Raw genomic sequence first — 16,525 nt, 5'->3', positions numbered from 1 at the left:
GGCCTGGACGGCGGGATGGGTGGTTAGTCAGGAGCCTGGCGGGCAGGACCTCTCTCTGCAAGTAATCACCTGGCAGGAGCATGCCTGGCCTCCACTGAGCCACACCTGGTGACCTCTGTGTGCCCAGTGGAGGCTGGAGGGGCGGCCCTTGCCTCACAGGAGAGGGGGCGGGCACAGCTGGGATTCCTGAGGCCTCCGAGCTTGCTGGGAGGCGGGCCCCTAGCTGCTCTCCCTCACTCCGCCATCCACTTTCTGGGTGCATCTGGGCAAGTCTGGGCTTTAGGGTTCCCGTCTGTAAAGGAAGCAGCACACCTAGGCCTCTAACACCCGCATCGAGTGTAAATTCCTCTACATCGGGCTCTTAGCTTCTTATTCGGCCCAGAGCCCGGCACATGGTGGGCCCCCAGTAGCTGTGATGTGAGTAAATGAATGATGAACGGATGATGGATCAAAATACTTCTCCCCCACTTCATTCCAGCCCACAGGATGCTTTGCACTGGGGTCAGCTCAGAGAAGAGTCATCCTCAAAGACAAGGCGGCTGCCTGGCCCAGGTACAAAGATGCTCTCAGAGAGGTGTCGGCGGATTAGGACAAACCCATTAAGGGCCTTAATGTATTTAGCATTTTATACTCAATATACTTAAGGAGGAAGGGTAATGTTTTGAAATCAGACACATCTTGTTGGTTAAGGCTGGTGTAAGTTATTTTTGGAGGTAGGGCCTGGACATGGCGGCCAGAGCTCATGTGTGGAGGCGAGTTACCGATACATGAGGTTATGTCTAATTACCTGAAATACCCTCCTCTGTTGAGTGAAAAATGCAGTTTTCATCAGCCCTGTATTAATTATGGCTGCCTAGAGCTGCAATTGGCAAAAGCATGTTTTTAGCTCATGACTCAAGGCTGACTCAACATTGGGGACTGTGCTTTCCATGGCCCCAAGCTGGGCTCCGCTTTTTTCCTGGAAACGCCTAAGTTGTTTTCCAAGCCCTTTGACCGGGCCGTGCAGCTTCTCTGGGAGGCTCATACCCATTTTTGAGCCCCTGGCTTCCCAGCTGGGGGTGGAGGGTGGGGAAGTGACCCAAGCTCCCACACTGACTGCACGGCAACCTGAAGACGCCTTTTGGAAAGGTGAGCAAACGACGTTTAGATTCGAAGCTGTGAGGCTCGGATTTGAAGCCAGCACTTTCTGACTTTGAACTTACACTGTTTTTTTCCATTGCTCTTTGGGGACCTTGTTCAAGTCACCTGCAGGGCTCAGGGTGTCTGTCCCAGGAGTGAAATAGTCCCAGGAAGGTGGATCTTGCTTCATCTAAGCCGTGGCCATGCTACTCAGGACTGAACTTGTTTCTGGTTCCATCTGAAGGCCTTTAAGGACGTGCCAGATTACAAAATATGAAGGACTTTCCGGGTGGGGAGAGAGGACTTGGTCATAAATCCTGGCCTTGATTCTGGATGGATTGATTGAACATCCACTCCTGTTTGCGAGACAAACAGCTTCCCATCTCATTTATCTTCTCACCCGTGACTGTCTCCTTTCTTGAGTTGCCTCCCAGGCCTGACCTCAGAATGACTGCTTGGAAGGTTTCTAGGTGCCTGGCACGAGGGTGTGTGTGATGTGAGATGCCTGGAAAGTTCCCCGGACCCCCCCCCCCCCAGAAAGCATCCATTTCCCTCCTGACCATTTGGTTCTCTGAAGCTGACAAGCCAGGTCTCATTTCTTGTCCTCTTTCAGCTCCAGTCCTGGAGGTGGGACTCGTAGACCCATTTGACAGATGAGAAAACCCAGGTTCAAAAAGCCAAAGTGACTTTTTCCAGACAAGATGAGAGACCAGGTTCTGGTTGGTCCAGACCTGCCTTGGACTTTCTGGAAAGGATGAGGTGAGGGTCCTATTAATCACCAGCCAGTACCCTTCCATGGGCAGCCAGGGCATATGATGGCCCAAGAGTGTAATCAGTGTAAGTTACCCTCCTAGTGGTGAGTCCATGCTCTTCGCATCCATGAGCCCATTTTCTTCCCTCCTAGGCACCTGAGGGCCTGGGTCTTATCATTCCATCTTTTCAGATGAGTAAAATGAGGCATAGAGAGAAGTTAGGCACCTCATTCACAATGAGGCAGCCCAGATGCCCAGGATGACCCAGCTCAACGTGGTCCAGCCTGACTGCAGCCCCTCCCAGAGCAGGTTCCTTGCAGCCCCCTCTATGGCATGTCTCATCCATCGTGTGTGTGCCTGGAAGGACGGTGTGTGGGGAAGGAGGTCAATGAGGCAGGGGTGAGACAGACGTTACCTCCTTGGAGACTTACAAGGCATGCCAGCACTTTAAGGACCTGAAAAAGATCTGCTGTCATCGTGGCATTAACTTTGTCTAACTCTCCAGTTCTCTAACTTGTCCAACTACAGGAAGTCTTTTCTTATCTTTTTGTTTTGTTTTGTTTTCTCTTCTCTTCCTTTTCCCTTCTTTCCTTTTCTTTCTGCTCTCTCTCCTTTCTCCATCTCCTTCTGTATCTCTTTGTCTGTCCCTCTCTCTCTTACAAATCACCAGAGACCATAGGCTCTTTGGGAAACAGGGTCTTGGGATGCTGAGGAGGAAACTGCTCAGATTCAGCCTGAACAGGTATTCGTTTCAGTGCCTGCTTTGGGCCTGGTCTGGGGAAGCCTCACCATTCCTGCTGACAACCAGCACAGGCTCCGTCGCCGTCCTCGTTTCCGCAGGGAGCACACAAAGCTCCTGGTCGGCAGTGGCGTCCGTGGCTTCCAAGGCTGGAGGTCTGTGTCTGTGCCTGTGCCTTGGGTTCAGCCCCCTCTCCACTCCTCCCTCCCGTGACCCCGGGTTCTTTAAATGTGTTGGGTTGGACCCAAGTTCGGCTGATGTTGCATCTTCTACTTCCGGCTGACCGCTGGCATCCAGTTATCCTTCCCTTGGCGTCAGCTCTTGGGCCAGGGATTGAGACCTGCAGCTGGGGGTGAGAGGAGGGGGCCGATGGTGATGGTTCATCTCCATACAAATGAGCTGGCCCGTCCGCACTCGCATCCATCCCCACCACGACAACAGGAAAGACGGGATCCACCAAGACTGTCTTCACGTCTTGTTCTCTGGTCAGAGCTGTTCCCAACTGTCAGAGTGACATATGGCTCCCTGACACAATGGCCGTTGCAACACTTTTCTTTTTCTTTTTTGTTTTAAGATTTTGAATGCTGGGAAATGTTCAGCTCCTTTGAGATACCTTTGGTTGACTCTGATGCTTAATTCTTGTCTCCAAGACAGGGCCTCGCTCATCCTTTCCTCTAGCTGCCAGACCTGTTGTTTTTAATGGAACTTTCTCTGACGATCTTAAAACAACTTTTAATCAAATAGTGATGATTCCTTTCTCGATGGGACGGCAGAACGAAAAGATTAAGATTTGCAGTTCCTCCTGGACCAACTCCCCTTTTATCTCCTCATCTCCTTCCCTGTCTTCCTTCCCTACCCTGCCCAGCATCCTTTGGCCTCCTCTCCAAGCCTCAATTAGCTGATGGGAGGGGATGCTTGGTCAAGGGCGCTGTCGTGGGTGGTCCAGACTGTTGAGGGCATTTGCTCTCTGCATCTTCAACTCTGGGGAGATGGGCTGCTGACATAAGTGGGAATGTCTTCCTAGGAGATTTCAAAGCATTGGATACTCAACTGTTGATGGTGAATTACAAAGAAAAATAAAGAGAGGCAAAATATCCCAAAGGCACTACTTGGACAAGAGCATCTGACCTCACCACCGGCCCCCGCCCCCAGCATTCAAACCCCATGATCTCAGGCTTCCCAGATGGTCGGAGTTTGCTATTGGTGGGCAGGAGTAACACAACAGAGAGGAAGGAAGACAACTAATGTTTGTTGAGAGCTTCCTCTGTGCCGTGTGCTTTTTTTGTGCCTACAGATTTTGTCACTGTGAGCCAATAATACTAACAATGAGGCTAGCAAGCACACACAGGGTCACTATATGCTGGACATTGTTCTTGGTGCTTTGCGTATACTAATTTAATTTTCACAGCAGTCTTATTAAGTGGAGACTATTATTATCCGATTTTGCAGTAGAGGGCTTTGGAGCACAGAGATGTTCAGTAACTTGATCAGGGCCACATAGTTCAGAGGTGATGGAGCCAGAAATCAAACCTAAATTGTCTGACACCAGGGTCTGTGCTACTGTCCATTTCTTCAGACTGCAAATTACTTAGTAGGGATGGGTTCTCCCAGACTTTTGTAGGTGCTGGGGACAGGGATGTTGACTGGGGGTGGGGGCCTGGGAGGGCTGCTCGTGTAGACCTCAGCTCTAACACCAATATAAACACAATTCTCCCAAACATGCTTCCATGGGTGAGAGCACGAGTTGGGATGCTCTCTCTCAAGCCAGGGATGGTAGGGGGTGGCTGTGTCACCATGACACACAAGCAGACCCCTGCTCTGGGAAAATGACAGGAAATGGGCCACAGAATAAATCTTAGGTGGACAGGGTTGGACCATTTCTTATCGAGGAGCTCTCGTTGAGATCAGAAGGTAGTTCTGTTCACTACGCAATAGACTCTCTGTGGTCCTGGCTCTGGGGGGCTTCCTACCTTTACCAATTCACCCTTTGGTGGCCTGAGTTGCAGTATCCCTGCCGACGTTGTTCCAGCCAGTGAGGCAGAGGTGGGACAGGGCGGCAGGTGGGATGGAGGTGCCAGGATGATCAGAGGCAGGGTCTGGCCCCGAGTGTGGGAAAAGCGAATGGAATACTGTCCGGTCAGGTGTGTTCCTGGCATGTGTGTTTCCTGATGTATATTTGCATCTACTCTTGTTTCATCTTACTTCATTTTCTTGTCCTCTTATGGAACGACTCCATGCAGTGGGGGTCGATTTCCACTCTCCCAAGTGGAAGCAGAGATGAAGCGGCCCGTGGTCCACACAGGGCACATGTCTGGAACCAGGATCTGCATTTTCCTCTAGGTTGGCCTGTGGTTCCACCGCTTGCTGGGCCTTGGCCTTCAAGCCCGTGGCCGTTCTTTCTTTCCCTTTTCCTCCCTTTCTCCTCCGAGTCTTTGGTGGCACAGGGTGGGCGAGGAGAGGGGGGCCTCTTAGCCTGCACACCCCTTCTCCTCGGCCACTGCAACAGGTCTGGAGCCAGCTTGGCCTTGGAGCATGCCAGGTTTGGCACTGAACGCAGCAGCCCCTTTGGAGTCGAAATTTGGTTTCCTCTTGGAAAAAGGCTGCTTCCTGATTGCTAGAAAAGGAGAAGAAAGTCTTAAAAAGGCTCTGGTGTTCCTGTTGGCTTCCAAACCAATAGCCTCCAACATTTTGATGATTTAAGTGTTGATAGATTAAAAACATGTGGTCCATGTTTCCCCTGAATTCAAATGCATGTTGAACTTAAAGGAAAGTTTTAAAAAAAATATATCAGAGAAATAGTCTGGGTTTTACTCAATGCCCTGTTGGAAAACTTGGCGTAAGGTATTTGCAGAGTACGTGGGCCCTCATAAAATGGCTTCAGTTGGCCTGGAGGCAGAAGGGACTTGTATGGACCCCACATTCCCCCAGGACTAGAAGACCCAGGTTGGTTTCCTGTAACTCTGCACACTGGGGAAGGCCGAAGATTCGAGGAAAAAAATAAAGCTTCAACATTCTCCTTTCTGGAGACCCCCTTCCATCCTAATTTTTCCCAAAGTATATGCATGTCTGGCCAGTGAGCCTCTATGGGGCATCTCCTAGGTGCCAGCATTCCTGGTGGATTGTATTTAACCTCCTCGTGCTGGTTCTTTCTTGTCCCATGCTCCATCCAGTGGAGCCACTCACTGTTCCCGCCTCTCCGCCTTTGCCCCTGCTGATTTCCCTACCTGGCATGTCCTTTCCCAGGCTTTATCCAGATCTTGTCCGTTCACACCCACAATACACACCCCGGTGCTTTATCCAGAATCTGTGCTCCATCAGCATTTGGAGTGATGTCCAAGGACTCACAGAGAGATGAGCCTTTGGCAGATCCAGGACCTGTGATGAAATCCATAATTAGTCCTTCTTAGACTCAGCACGTTGAGCTGCGTGGAGGGATGCTGGCCTTTGCTCCTGCCGCCAAGCTCCACCCCATCATTTTGGGAGGGTTTTCTCTGGCCCCTTCCCTCTCCTTCTTTGTTTACTGTAGGCAATGATTTTCACTTAATAGAACAGGGAAAGGATTCCGCTTTCACGTGGTTGGGAAGCAGAGGCCCACACAGACATCCGTGGAGCTTATGGCCAAGCCCAGGAGTTGGTAAATCTGTTGGGGAGAGCCCTGATCCCAACAGCTCGCTGGGAACAAGGCCTATAAGTAGCTGCTGCCAGTCAAAGCATAATGATTTCAATCTTCTCGCTGTATAAATAAACAGTGTTGTTCAGGAGTTCTCCTGGGCTGCAGTTTTGGCCTGTACGTCTCAAAGGCTTGCAGACGATACAGCTGGAATTTTCGGCGAAGGCAAAGGAACTGACATTGGGGGAGTGACTCCCGTGTACCCGACCCCGTGGGAGACATTTAAATAGGTAACCCCATTAAACCCTCCTGCCGACCCAAGAATCGATATTGTCCCCATTCAACTTACGAGCAAGAGGAGGCCCAGAGACAGCAGGAAGCGTGCCGGCGATCTGAGGCCAGGGACGGGGAAATGAGCTCACATCTGTGGGGTTGCAGAACCCTGGCTCCATCACGCTCCCTCATTGTCTCAGGCATCCTGCAACAGCCTGAGAAGATCAATATTTTTGTAAGACTTGTGTTTTCCCTTGGTAATATAAATAACACGTTTTTTTCTTTACAGGAAAGTTTGAAAATGGAGAAATGCACCAAGAAAATTAAAATCACCTGTATCCTTGCCACATAAATATGTTTTGTTTATGCCCTCCTGATGTTTAGACAGATAAGCAGTTAGATCTGAGAAAGAGAGACGAGCTTACAGACGCACGCACTGATGGATAGACATTTTTAAAAACAGAGCTGAGAGAAGAGAGCAGATTCTGTTTTGCAGGGTTTTTTGTTCACTTAACATTGATGATGCGGTTCTGATGGCCACTTTCTGTGGGGGCTCAAGGATGTGAAATGACTCATCTGTGCTTACACAGGTGGGTAGGATCCATTTGCCTTCCTGTCACCTCCCTGCCTCCTTTCTCTCTGTCCCCATATTCAGCTGCATTGGGACATAAATCAACGGGTCCATTTGTATCTTTCCAGGTGCACTGGATTGCTATAGGTTCATGTTTCGGTCCTGGCTCTGTGACTTACTAGCCATGTGGCCTTACAGGACTCAGCTTTTTTTTTTTCATCTCTAAAATGGGTACATTTTGATTCAAAGTTCTAGTGAATCTGAAAGTGTTTGGTGAAGAGTGCTCTACAGATTATCTTTCCAGCTTTGGGAACATGGTCGAGCATAGGTTTGGGTTTTGAAAGGTTAGTTTTGCCACTGGTTTACTGTGAAAGCTTGGGAAAGCCGTTTAACCGCTGTCTCAGTTTTCACACCTGTGACATGAAGACAGTGATAACTCCCTCATGGAATTTTTGTGAGGATAATAATAATATCCTGAGGTTTATCCTGAGAAACTGAGGATTGAGGTTATGCAGCTAGGAAAACGGATCTGAGATGCACAGATACCCTTTGAAACTGGAAATCCTTTTTTTTTTGGCGGTACGTGGGCCTCTCACTGTTGTAGCCTCTCCCATTGCAGAGCACAGGCTCCGGACGTGCAGGCTCAGAAGCCATGGTTCACAGACCCAGCCGCTCCGTGGCATGTGGGATCTTCCCCGACCGGGGCACGAACCCGTGTCCCCTGCATCGGCAGGTGGACCCTCAACCACTGCGCCACCAGGGAAGCACCAAAAGGGAAGTTCCCTTCTGAAAATCAAACAGGATAGAGACATCCCACATGTAGCAACAGAGAGGCTCCAGACAACAGGCAGTGTCCAGAGTTCATTACCTTTCCCCTCTGCTCCAAGTCAACACATAGTTAGTTACACAGAGGAACTAGGCTGTGACTTATTATACCTTAAAAATGAAATAACTGCAAACATGGAGGGAAAAAGTTGTTCATCAAAAGGTACATCAAGGGAATATATAACATAAATTGCCCAAGAAAATAGTCAAAAAGTTTAGACAAATACTTCTCTATAATATTGAAAATATTATTGAAAAGATAATCCTTTTAAGATAGAGCACAAGAAGAAATTATAAAACAACATAAGTGGATGTAAAGTGAGCTGGCAGAACTCAAGAAAAAAACTGACGTGAAAAAGACAAATGTTACATAAATTAAAGCCCCATTAGAATCTTTAAAAATTAGAATTAACATGACAGGGACGTCCCTGGCAGTCCAGTGGTTGGGACTTCACCTTCCAGTGCAGGGGGTGCGGTTTCGATCCCTGGTTGGGGAGCTAAGATCCCATATGCCTCATGGCCAAAAAACCAAAACATAAAACAAAAGCAATATTGTAACAAATTCAATAAAGACTTTAAAAAAACGGTCCACATAAAAAAAGTCTTAAAAAAATTGGAATTAACATGACAGAAAGCATCATCAAAGACGTGATGGCTGTTGGGCTGTTCAGCCCTGTTGGCATTTTGAATAGGACATTCACCATAGGGCTAGATTCCTGTACATTGAAGGACATTTAGGATTCTGAACACTCATCCCCCAAATGCCAGTTATACCCACCCCTGCCCTAGTTATTGTGTCAACCAAAAATACCTTCCCACTTTCAAAGTACAAGGATATGAAAATGATTAAAAAGATGATGTATCTTTATAATAGACAGGTAGATAAGAGAAATATGACACATGCACAGATTTGACTCTCTTTAGGAAGAGACCAGAACAAATGGCACAGAAAAATATTAAATGATATAACTGAAGAAAACTTTACTTAGATAAATAAAGGGCTGATCTGAAGGTACACGATATCCCAGGAAAACATGAAATAGAATAAGTGAGCAACACCAATGTACACCCCTGTGAAAAATCTGAATTTCAAGAGTAAGGATAGGGAATTCCCTGGTGGTCCAGCGGTTAGGACTCGGCACCTTCACTGCTGTGGGCCCAGGTTCAATCCCTGGTGAGTGAACTAAGATCCTGCAAGCCGTGTGGCACAGGCAAAAATGAAAAAAAAAAAAAAAAAAAAAAAGAGTAAGGATAGAATTCTATTGGCTTCTAGGAGAAAATGCAAATTTTAAGATATAAAGAGAAAAAAAGGATTATCTTAGAATTTTCCACAACTATAGTGAATGCCAGAAGACTAATGTCTACCAAGTGGTAAAGGTAGGAATAAAAGGTGGTCTTCAAGAAATTTAAGCCAGTCCTAACAAACCCCAAACAAATACCTCTTTATTTCAATCAGAAAAAAAGATTTAAGCCAAGTTATATTGTCTTAAAATTCAGATATAAAGGTTTTAGAAATATTGACAAGCATGAACAAACTCACAGATTGTACCATCTTAGGAGTCTTTCAGGGAAAATAAACACAGTTTATTTCCCCAATTAAACATCCTAATTTCTTTTGTATTTTAACAAATTCCGACAAAAAGATGAACTAAAGTAAATAATGCAGGAATGGTGACATCATGGTTAGATGGTAAATATCATAGTTAGTATCAATAAATATAAGACTAAGACTGACCAACTGAAATTTTTTTCACTGAACAAAACATAAATGTTGTAAAGCTGGACAGTAGTAAGAACAGAAGTATGTTGAGAGGTAGGGAGGGAGAAGTATATGGTGTTAATTTCTTCCTTCTTCATATCAGGGAGTTACTAGTCTAAAATTAAAATGTAATTTAAAGATGACTCCAATTCAAAGTGTGCTATAATCTCTTTTGTTAATTTAGAGGGATCTTTTAGGAAGGAGATCATATCCCATGTAGTGGAGAAAATGGATCTGAAATAAGCCTTTCAATTTTACTTGGGCTTCTTTCTTCTTCCAGTCAATTAAAATATAAGAGAGTTTAGTACTTTTAAATATTCAAACTAATGTGCATAACACGTTCCTCTTTTTGTCCCCTTATTTTTCTTTCACTTTATCATCTCTCTGTCCTTTTATCTATCTTTGAACATAGAATAATGGTTGGAATGACGTTTACCAAATATCGATTACCATTGTTTCTGAGTGGTGGAATTTTAGATAATTGTTTTACTGGCCCTTTTGGACTTTTTTGTATTGCTGGCATATTTTCACAATGATCATGTACTATATTTATTAAACAAATGAAGTCAATATTCTAAACAAAGTGAAGCAATCACAATGGAGGCAAAAGGCAAACCTAATTTTTTTTTTCATCCCCAGTCTAAAATGAGAGGTACCCATCTGAGCTGCCCATTCTCTGGACTCAAATTCTAATAACGGCTGTAAACTGACCTTTCCTGTTCCTATTCTTTCCCCAAGAATATCTGAATTGCTTTAGAACTCAGGTTAAGTCTAAAAGAAATGGAGCCATACAATGGGATCGAGGACAAGGTCATACGCATTGAAGTTGGTTATAAAGGACATATTTATTTAACTATGATTAGATGATATTATAGACCCTAATGTTTCTTTCCTTGAGAATTGTCAGACACAGAGGCAGGTATGACTAAGGTAATCTGTTATGACTCATTTGGATACTGACTGGTGTCATCTGTTGATTCACTTCCCGTAATATCTCATAATAATAATGTGTAGTTAAGGTTTAGTATATATAATGCTCTTTCTTTGCACTCTGCTAAATACTTTCACATATGTAATCTCATTAACAATCTGTGGGAGAGGCAGTATCATAACCATTTTACAGACTAGGAAACAGAGGTTCAAATGACTCTGACAGAAGTCTAACTTTCAAGTCAGAAATCTGAACTAAAATCTTAATTTGTAGATGAATGTGTGGGAAGAAGCAGGTTAGTACCTGAACTTTAGAATTTATTTCCTAAGCCAGTGGTTTATCACTTTATGAAACCCCAATATACCTAAGGACATGTGATAGCCCCTCTGTCCATCCATGTCACTTGGGTGGGACTTATTTCATTCTACTAATCCAAGATTGTGCAGGTGACCTGGACAAGGGCTCACAGTGCATTCCATTGCTCTGGGCACCATGATTAGTTCAGGGATAGGTACTCCAGGTGGTCCATGGGAGTGAACACTGGGGCTTTCACTGGTGTGACCAGTAAAAAGGAATTCTATTTTCTGTGAGCATAATAGCAGCAAGGATGATGCAAGCCTGTACCTACTAAGGACCACTACACGGATCCCAAGAATAAAGCCAACACAGAGGAAAAGAGAGCCAAGAGGTGGGGCTGGACTAGATTTCCATTGCATTGTGGAAGCTCCTGGATCCAGCAGTTCCTGAATCAATCCACCATGGACTTTGGAGATACACAAGACGAGTCCACTTTTTGCTTTATTGAGTTGGCTTTTGGTCACTTGAGGCTGAGTGGCCCTTATGTATTTGGAAGCCTCACACAAAGCAGAGCAGCCATGGTATCTAGCTCTCCCGACTCCCAGTGTGGACTCCTTCCACCGGACTCTCTAAGATACCCTGCAGTAGATTACACAACATTTCAGTCCCCTCAGGATGTGACTTTGTTTGTGGAAGAGGATGCCTTACTCACTTACTTTGAACGCTGTATCTCAGGAAAGGCTTTCCCATGAACACCGAATAGATGAATGAATCGCAACGAAAGTGTTGCCACTTGGAAAGTTTTGTTTTAAATGATCTAAATTAGAGGAACAGTCTTTTCCTTTTAATGTGCATATAAAATCACTGCACTTTCCTGGTTAACAATATAAGTCCCATTCTCATTATCAGAATCATAAAAATGAGCGAGGTGACAGTTTCTTTTTAAAATGCAAAGTGTTTTATGTCAGAAGTGATGAGAAATTAGATGGCGACTCTGCATCTATGCAGTTATAAAAGGGTGAGTTTCTTTCTGTCGGTATTTTTCACAATCATGATCCAATTTTCTTGCCTTAAAAAAACATGGTTTTATATACCATTAGCTTAAGGAAACAAGAAACTACACACAAACCCTTGCATTTTTATGGAGACAAAGAGAAGGCAGTGAGCTGTTCAAAAGGAAAGTTATAAATGTAATGATAGGAAGGCCACGTGATGCGCCTTAATTCAAAAGGGGCCCATTATTGGATTGTGATCTGATTGTGTTTACAAATATATAGCCAGAAGGCTTTTAATTTTGGGACAATTTCATTGTTCATAGATAGATATCCAGCTACAGATATGAAATCTATGAAATTATGTGCTTATGTGTTTTAAATGAGATACAGCTCCTCTCTTTTAATGCAATAATATTCCTATTTTATGATCTATGGTTGCCCAAAGTTGGGGCAATTTTATAACAATCTTATTTGAAATATCATAATAGATGAAAGATGTAAATAATGTGATGTTTAGAGACCTGGTTGAAATTTGAATTCAATGGAATTTCGCCACCGCTGGAGCTAACAAGGACAGACTTTATTAAATTGCACAGATTGGATTCTTCTTGCCTTTCCAGCCACTTCTTGCCTCCTCGCTGTTTATTTTTCTTTTAAGCCCGAGTTCAATAAATAAACCCAACTAACAATTAAAAAGTCCCCAAATGATGCTAGATTGAAAAATTCAAAAATAGCCTGGCTGGCACTGCACTTGCAGTGGAGTTTGATTAAATTCTCTAATTGCATTCGAACGGGTGGGGACAATCACAATGTGTTGGTGCTTTTAGCACGAGCTGTGGATGAAAAACTTCAATTACACTAAAAATGGAAAATGTTCATAATAGATAAATGCTCTTCCTATCTGAGAGCTGCTTTTTAAATATTACGTAACTGATTTGGATGAGATACTATTTATTCTATTCCTATTGTACCCTGCCAATTGATTTATACCCTTGCCCCAAACCTAGAAATCTTCTTTCTCCTCTGGTGGAGACCCATTGCCAGTAGCTGGCTTGGCCAAAAGAGCTCTTTTCCTAGCTGGAGACTGGATGTCCTGTGGTAGGGATGATGGAGTCTGAAAATTTCTTGGAGAGAAGGAGGAACAAAGACTGGGGAGGATGTTAGCGGTACATTTGGAGCAACTACTGTTGATTTGGACTCTGCTGTGGAAGGTGGGTGAGTTAGGGACAGGGGAGAGGAAAAGACAGATCCTCAGAGAGCTGCCCATTTCCAAATGCTGCCTTGAACCAAATGTGCCCCCATCTTCTTGGAAAATGGATGCCCATCACACAGCTCGGTTCAAACATCACCTCCTCCAGGAAGTCTTCCCTCCCTGCCTCCTCTGAGCTCCTGGGATGCTGTGTATCCTCTATGGTGGCATGGTCTGCATTTGATGGGGTCATTGTTCAGACCACCTCCTCCCACCCCACCGCACCCTCAGAGCTCCCTGGGTTCAAAGCCCATATCTGGGTTTTCTGTGTCTAGCCAGGTGGTTCCCTGGAGCTGGTCATCACCCGCTTCTGTATCTCCTCCTCACTGGAAGGCAGGAGCTTTCGAATCACACAAACCTTGAATCCTGCCTTGGCAATTTGCAGATGGGTAGCTGTCTTCACCCTTTGAGCCTTGGTTTCCCCATCAGTAAAATGGGGTAAGACCACCCACCTCATAAAATTGCTGAGCAGGGTTAATGGAAATATAAAAGGTGAAGGCAGCTAGCAGGTGCCGAGAGCATACAGTAGACCCTCAGTAGATACCAGATTATTGCCTTTCTGCTCTCTTTTCCTTAATTCACTCTTTTTCTTCCTGATCTCCCTCATTTTAACCACCACCACCACCATCACTGTCAACATAAAATGAATATTTACTAAGTGCTGAACACTGTGTTGAGAGCTTTTCCTAGATAATCTCATTTAATTCCCCTCCTTCTTCTCCTCTTTGTCACACACTGCCTCAGTGTCCCCAGCTCATGGGCTCCCTACAGTTTCTTGTATGGGTCCCACAGGAGGACCCAGCCCAACCTCACTCCAGGTCCTGTGACAATAGTGGTTACAGTCATGACCTCACTTTCTGACGGGGCTGGCCTTATATTGTTGTAGCCTAGCGACCCAATGTCCACAACATCAGAGAGCAGCCAGGGCATCTTCCCACAAGACTGAACAGATCAGATGGCACTGCCTTGAACCGCATGGTGCCTGCCTCTCCAGCCGCCCCCCCTCCCCAGTCCATATATCTGGTCTCTGTCCCCCTCCCATGCCTCGGCTCTGCCGTCCAGAACCTCCAAGTGACAGCCTCCCCTGACCTGCCCTGGGCTCCCGCGATCCTGAGCTCGCCTGCCAGTCTCAGCCATTCCTGCCACCTAGGTTACCTCTCATCATGCCTCAGGCCTACCTGAGCTCCTCCAGGTGTGACATGTTCTCTCAGTCCCCTCCTCTGCTCTTTCCAACACCCTCCTGCTCTTCTGGCTTTTGCTGTCCTTCCCATCATTCCTTCTTCTTCGTTCATTCTCTCTCTTTTCTCCCCTTTCCCATTGGCTGTAACTTTTTATGGCAGGTCCTAGTGTTTCTGATGTGCACAGGATAGAACCACTGCTCTGGAGGAGGCTGAACCCAGTGGGGAAGACAGAACCACAACCACGAAACCCTTTACACCGTGGAACCTAGATAAATGCTGTGTCTGACGCATTGGTTCAAATAACCAAAGTGCAAGGTCAGGATGGGGCGACTCAGCTTTGTAGAAGCACGTGAGGGAAGTGCCTTGGGGATCTTTTTCAATATAGGTCCATTGGATGACATGACAGTTCATAAAAAGCTAACGGGATTTGAGGCTGCATTACAAGGGGGTCAGAGTTTCGAACGAGGGAGATGGGAGCTCTGGGCTTTTCGGCTTTGTTCCCTTATGCCTCAGGTGTTAGATCAGTTCAGAGTTGGGAGTGGGCGCAGTTAAAAAAAAAAAGCAAACTGGAGGATAGGTACAGTAAAGCCATCAGTCGGAGGTCAGGGAGGTCTTGTCACCTGTACAAGAGGGGAAGGATTGAGTGAGTGCCTGAAGGGCAGTGGGCTTGTTTCACTGGGAGTAGTACATGATCCTGCCCACAATTTTCCAGGGGTGGGGCTGCCTGAGAAAAGAGGGCACAGGCATCAGAGGGGCTTGGGAGAGGAAAACGAGACACACATCAATAGGAAGCTGACTTTGGCAGAGACTAAGGAAGAGCTTTGAAAGCAGCTGAGCCGAACCCGCCCACCCTTGTTTGAGGGACACGTTACCCTGACTTTGAAGATGCTCAAGCAGGAGTGTCCCATCCGAGGGGACGCTGGGCAGAGGGTTGGTGTCACAGGCCTAAACCCGGTCTCCTTGCCTCCCAGCCTTTCCATAGCTGGCACCTTCACGAGACTGAATCACAGCACGTGGCACTGTCCTCCTCTTCCTCCCTCACCCAACCTTCAGAGCATCTCAAAGGCGATCTGGGGGAGAACTTAGTTGGATCCCATTCCAAAGGAATTGTCACCAACCTTAGACATCACCCTCTTCTCCAGTTCCTGTTTCTTTCTCTCTTCCCTTTCCCCTCTGCATGAGCATTGCCCACCAGAAACCTGTGGGCCACGCTGGTTCCCTCTCTCACTATCTACGGCCAGTGGTGCCCCCCACTCCCATGGCTGCTTCTCACATCTCTGGCTTCCTCTCCTTCCCCACTGCCCACATCCCAATGTCCTCCAACCCCTCATCTCTCGCCAGCAGTCACAGGCCTGAAATGGGTCCCATCGGACCAAAAGAGGGTGTTGCAGGACTTGGTTCCTTTTGGAGGCTCTAGGGGACATTCCACCTCCTTGACTTTTCCATTTTCTGGAAGTTAGCAGTTCTTGGTGCGTGGCATCTTCCCCATCTTCAAAGCCAGCAGCACCGCGTCTTCAAATCTCTGATTCTGACCTTCCTGCCTGTATCATGAGGATCTCTGTGATGACATTGGACCGAAATCACCCAGGCTCACTTCCCCATCTCAGTATCCTTAACTTAATCACATCAGCAAAGTCCCTTTTGCCATCCAAAGTGACAGATTCACAGGCTCTGAGGATCAGGACATGGGCATCTTTGGGGGCCATTATTCTGCTGACCACAAGCCTCTGCTACACTGCCTGCAGAGTTGCCACTTTTTTTTTTTGGCGGTACGTGGGCCTCTCACTGTTGTGGCCTCTCCCGTTGCGGAGCACAGGCTCCGGACACGCAGGCTCAGCGGCCATGGCTCACGGGCCCAGCCGCTCCGCGGCATGTGGGATCTTCCCGGACCAGGGCACGAACCCGCGTCCCCTGCATCGGCAGGTGGACTCTCAACCACTGCGCCACCAGGGAAGCCCAGAGTTTCCATCTTTGATCTCACATGGGGCCTCCAGAGGCTACTAGCTCTCACCTCTCCCTGGCGATGGGCAGGTTCCTCAGCCTGGTGCACAGCATGTTGGGACCTGGTCCCACCAGCCTTCATCTCCTTCCTCTACGGAATCCACTTCCTGGAACTGAGCACTCCATGCAGCACCCTCTTCCCGCCAGTGCCTTTCTCCGCAGCCACTTTTGCCCGGAAGCCACCTGGGCCTTTTCTTCCCCAAAGCAGCCCACCCTCCATGGC

The 16,525-nt window shown here is 46.6% G+C and overlaps 1 long non-coding RNA gene across 1 annotated transcript; it reads left to right on the top strand.

The window, feature by feature from the left end:
- The first annotated feature begins 989 nt into the window (after positions 1 to 989).
- LOC113627647 (uncharacterized) lies at positions 990 to 12,497 on the top strand. Its single transcript, XR_003435637.1, has 3 exons — positions 990 to 1,128; positions 6,783 to 7,083; positions 11,179 to 12,497. It is a non-coding gene; the product is annotated as an uncharacterized LOC113627647 (long non-coding RNA).
- Positions 12,498 to 16,525: the final 4,028 nt, after the last annotated feature.

The sequence above is a fragment of the Aethalodelphis obliquidens genome, unplaced genomic scaffold, assembly GCF_003676395.1.
Source record: "Aethalodelphis obliquidens isolate GAN/ISIS:26980383/991018 unplaced genomic scaffold, ASM367639v1 scaffold21, whole genome shotgun sequence".
Taxonomy (NCBI): domain Eukaryota; kingdom Metazoa; phylum Chordata; class Mammalia; order Artiodactyla; family Delphinidae; genus Aethalodelphis; species Aethalodelphis obliquidens.
This window is presented reverse-complemented; position numbering and strand designations above follow the sequence as displayed.